Raw genomic sequence first — 12794 nt, 5'->3', positions numbered from 1 at the left:
GAAGGTGATGTGCTGTAATCACAGAGCGAGAGTCTAATGGAAGGCAAGGAGAGCTGGGGTGCCAGGGACTAGATCCTGCTGGGCGGGGTAGGCTTCTGCTCAGTCAGCTAGACTGGAAGGACACCCAGGAGCACAGAGGCTGACTGGCATGCTGTGCCAGGGTGTAGAGTTAGGCAGAGGAAACACACAGGGAAGAGCAGTCAGAGAAGAGGTGGGTTTGTCAAAGAACTAGAACAGCGAGGAAGAGCGCCTCCTTGTGAGGCTGATGGCGCTCCCCTGGGTCAACAGGCCCTTCATCCGAGTGCCCATGTGCCTGCCTCCGCAGACATCTGTGCCCTAGGCAAGACACCACGTACTTAATTAGCAGCCTGAATACATGCAACAGTCCACCTATTGGGCAGATGGTTGTGGGGGGCCACCACATGCACCAGTCACCTGGCACTTGGGAAACGTTCCATGAACCAACTGGTGCCCCAAGGATCTTAACCCAAGTTGCACTGAGAGGCCAGAACTGTGGCCGTTGGGGCTACAGAGTGACCCACACATTTCTGAACAACTTTGTAGCCACTCTTTTAGGAGTGCCCAGAAAGGGGGATCGTGAGAATGAGGCAGTCCTCCTCCCCACAAAGAGCATCTGACTACAGAGATGCCCTGCTTCCTCCATGCTCCTGTGTCATTCGTAGTGCAGAAATAACTGGCACAGTAATAGCTACTGTTCATGGGCCAAGTGCCTTGGCTCAGGGTCCTTCATCCACTGAAGAAATGTGTGCTAAGCACTGGGTAGACACCACCTGCCAGCCTACTGGACACAGCTTGGGTGTGCAGGGATGTAGCCTGAAAGCAGAGGACTGCTACATGTCATGGTGTGAAGAAGCCTATGGAGAAATTTAAATCACGGTGCCCTAGGAACACAGAGGGCATCTGACTCCTACCCGAGGATGTGCGCGCGCGCACATGTACGTGTGTTTGGTCAGGGGGGATGTCTCGGGGGAGGGGAGGTTTGTGAGGTAGACACTTTATTTTCCACATGTTACAGGCAAGCAAGCTGAAGAGCGGAGAGATCAATATGGGTAGAGCCAGATTTCAAATCTCGGTTTGTTTGGCTGCAAACCACCCCTGGGGTCTGGTGATCTCCAGAGGTGTGATGCAGCCACTGAAAATACTTCCTTCGCCTCTGCTGCCCCTTAGTTCTTAGTTACCTGCCAAAGAGTGAGACTGGTGGATTCATAAATTGGGGACAGGGTTGATTGCAGAAGTCTCGCTACCATGGCAAAGTGCCTCCCCATGGGGGAACCCCTGGAAATTGAAGTCCTGGTGGCTGTCAGCTCTGAGACAAGCCCTTCACGGCAAGGGATTCTGGGTCTGTCGACTTCAGGGCGACTCCTCCTGGGGCAGATGAGAGCTGAGAACGTTTCAGGATTGCATGCCGTGCTGGCTGCCTGCATCTCACAGGTGGACAAGGGGTTGGACAGTGATGACTCTCCAGTCATGGAACAATATCTGCGTCTTGGCAGCTGCAACACAAGCCACATGCGCAGACTGGCTTTGCAGTCAGGCAAAACCAGGGTGTGCTTCCCAGGGTGTGCACCCTTCGTAGCATGGGCAACCTAACCTCTTTGTCTCCTTGTCAGTAGAAGACAGGGTTTGATGCTTAACCTCTCTGGGTTTGGGAAATGAAACTGGCACACATCAGCCCCTCAATAGCTAGGCTCCAGGAAGAGCCATTCACACGTGCCCTCTTTTTGGGCTACGTTGGCGTGGAGGGAAGCATGCCAGGGCTCCTGGGACCCTAGGCTACTCTCTGGCAGGGTTTGGGGTGGTGGTGTTCAGAATGGTGGTTCCATCTTCTCTCCCGTATTGTTTGCATGTCCCAGGCACACACTCCATTTCATACCTAGGTGTATTCTGCCCAGAGACGCTGTCGTGAATGAGGTTAATCATCACAGTTGAGTCTGTGGTGGGTAGAACCAGCAGGGGGTTGCCACACTCCACTGGACATTGTAGGAACTGACATAGTTTCCTCCAGGGGTTTATGGCACCTGGTGGGGTCACACAGTGGATTGAATGAAGACATTGTCAGGTTCCCTTGCAGAGTCCCCCATAGTAGCAGGCCCTGATAACCACAGGGACTAGTAAATCAAACCCCTTGCAGGAGGAGGACGTCCTCTTGTACCTAACACAGAACTCGAACTGTAACTTACAGTGAAAAATGATCTCACCAAAACAAAAGTCAGAGGGTAGGGCAGTTCAAGTCCTGTTTAGTTTTCAGTGTCAATGATGCCATAAAGTGACAGATTCTTTCCATGTTTCTGCTTACCCCTCTTCACTGTGAGGCAGTATCCCTTCACAGAGTGAAATCTTCTGCCACATTCCAAACCCCATATTCAAGGAAACAGAGGATGCAGATAAAGTGAGGGGCGGTGTGTATTCTGTCCCTAGCAGGGAAGGCTTCCCCAGAAGAATTCAGATGTCAGATTGTATTTCCAGTCAGCTCATTGTGAACCAAAGTGAAACGTGTGTCCGCTTGGGGACTTTATAATGAAACCTCCATCACGTTCCATTCCGCAAAAGTACCAAATCTGTTGACTGTGCCTTTTCATCCAGGTACTCCCTAGGTAAAATGGAAATTGCTCTACTTGACCTGACAGCTAGACGTAAGGAATCGGGCAAATGAAGTACATGCTGGACAGGGGCAACGGCATGCTTGGGGGCGTGGAATTCTTAGAGACGGGGAGAAGGGAGGGCGCTTGAGCCCACTGGCCATCTGTTGATCAGAAAGTTTCGGTTGGCTGGAAAATAGAGTGGGGGGTAAGAGGGGTCTGCTGAAGATGAGGCCTCAGGGTCAGGCAGCGTCCCCGGTGCCTTGTCCATCCTTAGAGCTGCAGGCAGCCCCTGCAGTGTTGAGCAGGGGAGACATGACCACCAGATCAGGATGTAAGAAAGGTTGCCCCAGGCAGTTGGATAGAGAATGCTGGGAAGGTGTCAAGATCGGTGGTGGATGTCAAGGAGAGGTGAGGGTGACCTCAACTGGGGAGCTCACTGTCACCACAGACTGAAGAAGTGTCGAGATCTTAGAAAGACTTTGGAGGCCGAATTGGCCGGGCTGGTGATTTGAGGGGGTGGCACGAGAGAGGCAGCAATCCAGGATGGCTTTAAGGATCTTGGGCCTGAGCCGCTGGGTAGAAGGTTGCCTTCCACTGAGGCAGCACCACAGGAGGGGCAGATGTGTGCGGAGCAGGGGTGCATGGGCTCAGTTTGGGACGTGGCGAGTTTCCTAGCCTGTTTGGGACTCAGCCACTTAGTACCCGAGTGACTTGGGGGAGTGAACCTAACCTCTGTGTGCCTAAGATGCCTCATCTGTGATGGGAAAATGGGTACCAAAAACTAGGGGAAATGACTACTTTCTCTTTCACTCGTTCAGTCCAGTGCTCTTTTTGTACAGCAGAGTGCTGTTTTACTGTTCAGTACTCCTTCGGTACAATGGGAATCGCTCTACTTATGCACATACTGGTTGGTTTCACGTATCTGTTTTGTGTATTTTCACCGTGAAGCATGTACTGCCAACGCTAACAGGAAAAGAAGAATCCAAAGTAACAAGTGTGTATTATCACACTGACCAGTGCGGTATGACAGCCCATCAGTGTGTCTCTGGGAGAAACTGCCCCCCTTCACCCCTCCAGTCTTCCTCCTGTGGCTTCTCATTCCACTCGGGGTGGGGGAGGGCCTTTCGAACCTAATTTCTCTACCACTTCTCTGTGAAGTCATCTCCAGTGTTGTGGGGGTTGTCTGGCATTTATTGAGCGCACTTGGCCTGTGGGCCTGTCAGTTGGCTTCTGAGGCCTATAGCTTAGGAGAGAGGATGGAGCCGGATATGTGGATCCAGAAAGCAAGCGTGTGCCTACATAGCAGGGAGGTGATGAAGGCACAGATTCCAAGATCTGCATCAAGGCCCCATCACTTAGTCCTTGTGTGACTTTGGGCAGGTTAACCTCTGTTTACTGACGTGTAAGAGGAGGATGAGGACCCTATCCTGGAATAATGATTCATGTTTTCTTCCTTCATTTAGACCACCAAAATACTACCTTTTGATAACTATAAAGTGCTGTTCAACTGTCGATTACTTCCAGGGTAAACAAAATCCACGTATCTGCTTGGACAGGCTGCAAAGATAAGATACCAGGCTCATTTTTACCAACGACAAATACGTTGCACTGCACCTGAGACCAGAAAAGGCTAAGGTAAGGAAACCTGCGCGCATTTCCTGTTCTGGAAATGGCTTATTGCCAAGGACCGTCCTGCCTCCTACGACTCAGATCTAAGTCTTGCTGCCCACTCTTTGTCATGACTCCTGTTAAGACTCTGGGATGACTCCTGGGTTTACCTGTGACACGGCCAAACACACACCTTTCTCGTGCTGCAGAAGGGCCAGACACAGACTCTTCAGCTCCCTGTTCTTTGTCTACTGAATGGTAACAGATTAAAAGTCAGTCTTCTGAAACGAGCTAGGCACAGAGCTAAACCATGTCTAGAGCCTGAGAGAGACTGGGACTCCTCCTGAGTCCTTCCCCACCATAACTTGCCCCTCCTCCCTATGAAGGAAAAGGCAGTCCGCCCCCGCCCCCCATGAGACTCTGCTCTTCATCTTCAGATGTGGGGGAGGGGTTCTCCCAATTGCAGCAGCCTGAATAAAGGCCATCTCTTTACTTACTAGTTTGGTTTCTGTCTTTCCTAGTGTGCCTGCATCGCCTATGCGAAAACGCCTGGTAAGGAAACAAAATCAGTAACAGGTACTTCCACGTGTGCACTCTAGAACAGAAGTCACCAGGCGGTCAGGCGCAGCCCCTCCTTCCGGGTCCCTAGCCCAGCACCCACTTGCGTCACCTGGGAAGTCACTTCCACCCCCACCGCCCGGAAACTCTTCCTGCGGCCTCAGGAAGTGTTCGTCCAGTTCAGTCACCCTGCTCCAAGCTCCACCTGCACTCCTCGGAGCTGACTTTACATGCGGTCCGCAACCACATGCCCGCCGACCTGAGAGGAGCCGCCTCCCCTTTGCGCCACTTCTGTATCCTTCCCCGGGCAGGACTAGGAAGGACCAACTTCCTCCACAGGGCCCCACCCCCCCTGTGGCGTCAGGAAGTGGGGGGGGGGGTCCCACCGCTTGAGGGGGCGGGGGTCAGCCTCTCTAGGACTGCTGGAAGATGGCGCCTCTCGGTGGTCTTAACCCTTCCCTTCCCGGGCAAACTCCTTCGCCTGGGCTGAGCATGGGAGGCACTGCCCTGGTGGCATCGGGATGGCAAGAACCTGAGCCCTAGAGAAAATGGGCTCTAGAGCCTGAGAGAGACAGAGACAACCTCCCAGGCCGCGTTAGTGTCGCAGGACCAGAGTCCTTCTCTTTGGCAGAGCAGGACCGGTGTCCTCTGGGAGAAGGGTGGTTTTCTCAGACGCCCCGTCCCTTCAGAATTGGAATTGCGGTTTGACAACAGATCTGTGTGGCATATTTCTCTAGTTGGGGATGCCTTTTTAAGTGGAGAGAGACGGCATTGAGACTTCAGTGGACACTGTTAGGACCGGGGTTTTACTTGGGCTAGAATCAGCCTTCCACAGGTTCAGAAATAGGCTGTTTCCTTAGCTTTCCTCCCTCCCCTGCTCACAAAGTTAGACAAAATAACTGAAGCGTTGTCGAGAAAACCCACATTTCCTGTATTGAAACCTTCAGAGAAAGTATTTCTAGAGGGTGAGAGAGGGAGCTGTCATGATGTGACATAGGAATAGACATGCTTTTAATAGGCTCTGTGGTTCCTGCACTGATGTGCAGTTATTCTGACAATTTTTATCCAATAACTCGACAAGTAGCAGTGCATAGTATTTACAGAAGGAAGGCATCTTTGCTTGTCCAGTTTGCTGAAGTGCAACTGATCTTGGGCAGTAGACCTCTACTGTGATCAGCAATTTGGTTTTATGGTTAGCAGGGACTTCCATTTGCATTTCCAGCACAATTTCCTTACACTGACATACCCCTGTTGGGTGTATTGGGTGTGCGTGTCTGGGGGCGGGGAGGGTTGTTTTGCTTGTGTGTTTTGTCAAAAACGGAGACATAAATGGCCTTGCTTGCCTGAGCCTCTCAGGGCGCTGGTGGCAGAGAATACAGATAAAAAGAAAGGATTTCCATACTTTAAGTAGCAGGATTTCAACAACTCCCTATCAAAAGGGCTCTGTCTCTTACCTGGAATGTCTAGGCATTTAATAAAATGTTTTGTGAATGGTTGCTCTAGGGAAGCTCTGGTTCTACTCTTGAGGTAGATACTGGCTGCATTTACAATTGCACTTCAGATTGCATGAAATAGGTAAGTTAAAACTCAGGATGGCAGTAATCCGTTTTCTATTCCCAGCATGTGATGCAATACAAACTCAAGACAGATGTTCACTTTGGGTGGAGTTGATGTGCATGGCAAGGAATATTTATGTTTTATGAAGTGAAGAGACCCGATGAGCTAAAAGGAAATCTATACTTCATCAGATTACTGAAATTATTTAAGGAGTAAGGAGAGCCAGTGAATGCACGTTAAAAGAGGCGACAGTATTAAGAGGAAGACATTGGTGTAATGAATAGTGCCAAGACTTTCGTACTTGAACAAACCTGAGTGGAAAATGATCACCACTTACCTAGCTGTGGTCTAGAGTGAGTTACTTAGCCTCTCTGATCCTTGATTCCCTTATGTGCCAATGGGAGCAATAATATCATATATTACACCAGCCCCAGGAGAAGTTGTTCCTGACCACCTGGGTTTCGGGGCTCTCCTCTGTGGTCCCGGCGTCCTCTGGCTGGGACCCACCCCTGCCTCGGTCTCATCACGCTTGTTTTGTCACTGCCTTGAGTACGGCTCTCTCCCCACCAGACTGTGAGCTCCTTGAGGACCGTTCCCTTGCATGACACATTCCCTTGGGCACAAAGTCTGCCAAAGCACAGGTCCCGAGCCTGGTGCCCGGCAGGTGCCCAGAACACTTTTATCGTTGATGGTGTGCATGTGAGCATGATGACACGAGGTAGGCACACTGAGCAGTGTAGCTATTGTTACACTACCAGTTTGCTCATGGGAAACAGTATATTGTAATGAGTGCATAGAGCAAATCGCTGGGCTCAATTTTCTGTGCATCCAGGGGGTGTTTGTGTTCTATCCCCATGCTGTCCAGAACCTCATCATACCAGCATAGCACCCACATTTGCCCTTCTACTGCAGAACTACATGGTACCAGCTGTTTTCAACTGGAAATAATATCTTGTAAATGAACAAACACAGAAAACGCTCGGCTCTAATTTCTGTCATTCAAGTGGGTTAGGGGCATCGTGTCGTCTATCCCTACTCTGTCTAGAGTATCTGGTATCTGAGTGTTCCCCGCTTTTTCTCCTTTATTTTGTGTCTTGGACAATCTTTTACTTCCTCAGACTTTGGTCTGTGCTAGTTTGCAGCTGCATTGGGAAATTCACCCAAGGGGCTGATGAACACGTGGGCCACGGTAAATATCTGTTGAATGAATACAGCCCACAAAGCCAGGTTGCTTTATTTCGTGGAAGAGAGGTGTAGATGTCACTCAGGCCTTCAGCAGCATAATGGCGGAGCGGACCCGGCTGATCAGTGCCCTTGGGCGAGTTCACATGTGCCCTGTCACTCACAGAAGGAGGCTGTTCTGCTTGTCTTCCCCTTGCTTCTGTGGCCACTCATGCTCCTTCCCCTTCTCCTGTGCCCCTCCTTATTCCCCCCCCCCCACCGCCCCCGTTTTCTCTGTATACGTTCTCTGGCCCACCACTCTGTGAGTCCCTAATGGAAGGACCACGTTTTATTAGTCTCTTCATTTCCTCTTTCACACTCAAAAGTGGGCATAGGCGGGTGTCTACTGACTTTAAATGTTCTTTTGTAATGGGGCTGCTAAGAAGAGCATCCCCTCCATTCCAGAGTCAGTAGGATGGAAGTAACAAAATATATATTGGACGCCTGTGTACCAGATGTTAGACAAACTCTTTATTACCCTGTGTGGTGTTGCACGGCTGGACCTTGGACTCATTTTCCTGTGGCATTGCACAGGGCTAGGAGCATGGTTTTCAGCACTCAGTGACCATGGACAAATCTCAGTCTATTACCTGTAGGAGTTTGCCGTTTCTGGGGGCGGGGAGGGAACGTCAAACTATTATGTAGAACACTACTAAATGAAATCTGATTCTCTGAAGTGACATAAATTCGTTTTAAACGGGAATTTCACATCATTACGGAAAGTCGACAAAAGTATCACACGTGACTGGTTTAATTATCAAAATAAATGCACGTGTCTTCATAGCACATACCACCCCTGACCTAGGAGGTGTCTCCTCCTTTCTCTTTTTTTCTTTTGATCCTCAAGATTTTTCAATGATTGATTGATTGATGTATTTTTTATTGAAGTATAGTTGATACACAATGTTATATTGGTTTCAAGTATACAACATAGTGATTCGACAAATTACCTACATTATTAAATGCTCACCCCAACTAGTGCAGCAACTGTCTGTCAACATAGAAAGAGGTTATAGAACTATTGACTATAGTCTCTATGTTGTACTTTCATCCCCATGACTAATTTGTATTACGATTGAGATTTCGTGCCTCTTTATCCTCTTCATCTATTTCACTCACCCACCTCAGCCCCTCCCCCATGGTAACCACCAGTCACTTCTCAGTGTCTGTGGCTCTACTGCTCTTTGGTTCTTTTTGTTTTGTTTTGTTTTGTTTTTAGATTCCACATGTAAGTGAAAACATTACGGTGCTTGTCTTTCTCTGCCTGGCTTATTTGACATAGCGTAATACCCTCTAAGTCCATCTGTGTTGTAGCAAATGGCAGGATTTCTTTCTTTTTTATGGCTGAATAATATCCCACTGTGTGTATGTACCACTCTTTATCCATTCGTCTACTGACGGACACTTTGGTTGCTTCCATGACTTGGCTATTGTAAATGATGCAGCAATAAACATAGGGGTGCATATACCTTTTTGACTCAGAGATTTTGTTTTCTTTGGGTAAATTCCTAGAAGTGGAATTACTGAATTGTATGGTTTTTCTTTGTTTGGTGCTTTGAGGAACCTCCATACTGCTCTCTATAGTGGCTAGGAGGTGCTTACTTCTTAAGTTGTTTAGTTCCTTCCTCGCACACCAGAATGTGGGCTTCACAAGAGTGGAGAGTGCAAGTTTTGCTCTGTGCAGTACTCCTGGCAGAAGAATGGAGCCTGGCACTAGGAAGCAATATGCAATATCTGATGTGCTAGTTACCTGATCCCTGGACCAGCTGTGGATATATGGACCAACCCCCCAGGAACGTTCCCGCCTAAATTGGCTCCCTCGGAATTACTTTCTAGGTTAGGCTTTCAGGGTGGCAGATAAATCCAGAGAGGCAGTGCCACCAAGGGTGCGTGTGCCTAGAATCAGGATGCACCTGGGATGGAGTTCTGTCTCTTGCTAGAGGTGTGGGTGGGTCTTGGTATGTTGACCTCTGCATGCAGGCATTTCCTCCTTTGTGACATGGGAAAATATGGGTTCTGCAGGGTCTATACACCAAGTAAGATTCTTATAAAGGGCCCCACATTCTTGTTATTCCATTTGATAGATATTTGTGAATGTCCACTGGGGTCGACGCTCTGTGATGGGTGAACAAGACAAAGTCCCTGGATTCTGCCAGCTCCTGGGCTAGTAAGTGAGACAAATAACCACGTCTAACAGCTGAGTGGGGGTGGGGTTGAGATAGGGGAGAATAGAGGGTGGCTGTGGGAGCTCCCAGGAAGGTCCCCTGTCAAGGATGTGGAGGAGGGGGTGGAGGAGGCTTCACTTGGACACTGCCATGTGTGGATGGCGGTCCTGGAACAGCTGTTCCAGAAAAGGACAGGACTGAGAGCTGCAAAGAACCTGGGTCCTTGATGGCATCACTGGATCCCAGAGTATATACCCTGCCTGAGCCCACCCTTCCTCCTGATTTCATTTTGTGATTGTGAATCACCTTTCTGATGAGGCCTGCTTGAGGAGGAGTTGTCCCACTACTTGCAGCCCAAAGCAGGTTCCCTGATCCTGTGAGCCTCATGGGGTTGGGTTGGGATAGGTTGGGTTTTCGGTGGGAGCGGTATCACGCAGTGGATAGTGCACAAGCTCTGTCCTGGACAACCTTCCTTCCAACCCAGTTCTGCCACGTGCTAGCCTATCATCTTGAGAAATTTACTTGGCCCTCTGTGTCTTACTATTTCGCCTAGGAAATGGGTTTATTGTTCTTAACAACAACAGTAACAAACTCAAAGGGTTGGATTTGTGAATGTGTAATGAGCTAACGCAAGGACGGTTCACAGAAATGGGCACAGCAGTTCACAGCTACTGACGCGGCCGTGGGAGAGGTTGCACATCGCCCTTTCCACCGCATGAGCTATCCAGCAAAGGACATGACGATCATACTAGATGGCCCTGTCCAGCCCTCCATGCTCGCTCTTTCTCTGCCACACTCTGCTCATCCTTGTCCTCACCCATGGACCACCCCTCAGCAGAAGACTGGCTCTTCCACTGAGGTCTCCCACCTGGGAATCACAAATACACATCATCTTGTATTGTGTGCATCAGTTCAGTTCACTCCAGTTCTGTCCTCCTACAGGTTGGGGACGCTTCTGGTGCGGTCCTGGTGGATGATGCCCCTGGGTGGGTAACAAAGCATGTGTGTCATATTTCCTTGCTCCTGCATGGCATAGGAAGCTCTCTGGGACCTGGTGCCTGCTTATCTCCCCATACTCATCTCCCTCCACCCCAGACTTCAGTTTACACTCACAGTGGATGCCAGGGCAGACCCTGCCAATCCAGTCACTCTCTTGCTTTCAGCCTCAAATTCCACATTGTGAAAGGAGAATAACTCGGCCTCCTTGAGAGGTTTGTTGGGAGACCTACAGGAGACAATGGATGTAGAACACCTAGCTCATGTTACCTGGCCCAAGGAAAGAGCTAAATAAACGGCACAGTCATCTGTCACCCTTCTTTAATCCACAGCACCTGGTATGCAAATGGTAAGATTTCCTTCTTCTGTTAGGCTAAGTAATATCCCCCTTGTATACATGTACCATATTTCGTTATCCATTCCTCTGTCTCCATTTTCTTTGCTATTGTGAATAATGCTGCAGGAAACGTGGGAGTGCAGATACTGCATCTCTTTCAGATCCTGATTACAGTTTCTTTAGGACGCAGGTACCCAGGAGTGGGATTGTTGAGTCATACTGTAGTTTCAACTTCAATTTTCTTTGCAGGACCTCCATAGTGTTTCCCACTGTTCCACTGTGGCTGCGCCATTTCACATTCCCACCAACAGTGTACCAGGGTTCCAGTTTCTCCACATCCTCACCAACACTGATCTTTTTTTTTTTAATTCCCATCCTAACATGTATGACCCACCTCTTATTGTGGTTTTGATTTGCATTTCCTCGATGATGCGTGATGTGGCACACCTTTTCATACACCTGTTGCCTATTTGTATGTCTTCTTTGGAGAAATGTCTATTCAAGTCCATTGCCCGTTGTTAAAATGAGCTTGTTTTCTTGCTCTTGGGTTAGAAAGATTCGTTATGTATTTTGAAAATTAATCCCTTATCAGATAATATGGTTTGCAAATATTGCCACCCATTCTATAGGTTGCCTGTTTGCTCATTGGCGGCTTTTCAGTTTGATGTAATCCCACTTGTCTATTGTTGCCTCTGCTGCCTGTGCTTTTGGTGTCATTTCCATTAAATCATTGCCAAGACCAATGTCAGGCACGCTTTCCCTATGTTTTCTTTCAGGAATCTTACAGCTTCAGGTCTTATATTTAGTATCTTTAGCCCACTTTGAGTTTATATCTGTGTGTGGTGTAAGATGGGGGTCCAGTTCCATCCTTTTGCATGCAGATAGGCAGTTTTCCCGGCACCGTGCGTTGACAAGGCTGTCCTTTCCCCGTGAGTTATCCTTGGTGCCCTTCTCACGATAGCTGGCTGTGTTCTGTTACGTTGGTCTGTACATCTGTCTCTCTGCCAACACCATACTAACTTACTGACTGTAGCTCTGTAATAGGTTTTGCAGTGAGGAAGTCGGATGACCGCAGCTTTGTTCTTTCTCAGGGTTGCCTTGGCTCTTCTGGGTCTTTTGTTCCACATGAATTTTAGAATTGTTTTTCTATTCTGAGAAAATGCCGTTGGGCTTATGATGGGGCTAGCATTGAATCTATCATTTTTCTTCTTAACTTTTACCTTAATCTATGGGTTACACTGATTGATCAGTTGGTTATCCTCTTAGTCTGTGGATTGCACTGGTTGGTATTCAGCTATTGAACCACCTTGCATTCTCGGGCTAACCCATGATCGTGGTGTGCTGTTCTTCTCATATATTGCTGGATTCCATCTGCTAGTCTTTTGTTGAGGAATTTTGTGCTTATGATAAGAGAAAATACCAGTCTGTAGTTTTCTTTCTTGGTATCGGTGAAATGCTAGCCTCATAAAATCAGTTCTGGCGGAAATTGTGTAGAAATTTTTGTTTTTATTCCTCTCAGCATTTGGTAGAATTCGCCAGTGATACATTCTGGAAGTTTTGCCCGAGGTTTTAAGCTACCAGTTCTATTTCTGTAGAAGAAACTGGACTATGTGTGCAGTTTCACCTTGGGTAAGTTTTGCTGGTTTATGGTTTTTGAGTAACTGGTCCATTTCTTCTAAGCTGTTTCATTTAGATATATGTAGAGTTGAACGTAGTATTGCCATATTGTCCCCTTCATATTTTCTGGGT

The 12794-nt window shown here is 48.4% G+C and overlaps 1 long non-coding RNA gene across 9 annotated transcripts in view; it reads left to right on the top strand.

Moving 5' to 3' along the window:
* LOC118929161 (uncharacterized) overlaps positions 1–11694 on the top strand; it is a 40847-nt gene extending 29153 nt beyond the window's left edge. Inside the window, exons 3-7 of one of the 9 annotated variants that reach the window (XR_008995279.1) lie at positions 4128–4238; positions 4733–4763; positions 9632–9714; positions 10655–10698; positions 10876–11694. This is a non-coding gene — a long non-coding RNA (uncharacterized LOC118929161). The other 8 variants (XR_005031495.2, XR_005031496.2, XR_008995281.1 and 5 more) reach the window with 8 other exon arrangements.
* The last annotated feature ends 1100 nt before the right edge of the window (positions 11695–12794 follow it).

The sequence above is a fragment of the Manis pentadactyla genome, chromosome X (genome assembly GCF_030020395.1).
Source record: "Manis pentadactyla isolate mManPen7 chromosome X, mManPen7.hap1, whole genome shotgun sequence".
Lineage (NCBI taxonomy): Eukaryota > Metazoa > Chordata > Mammalia > Pholidota > Manidae > Manis > Manis pentadactyla.
Note: the sequence above shows the minus strand (reverse complement) of the source record. Positions and strands in the feature narration are given on the sequence as shown.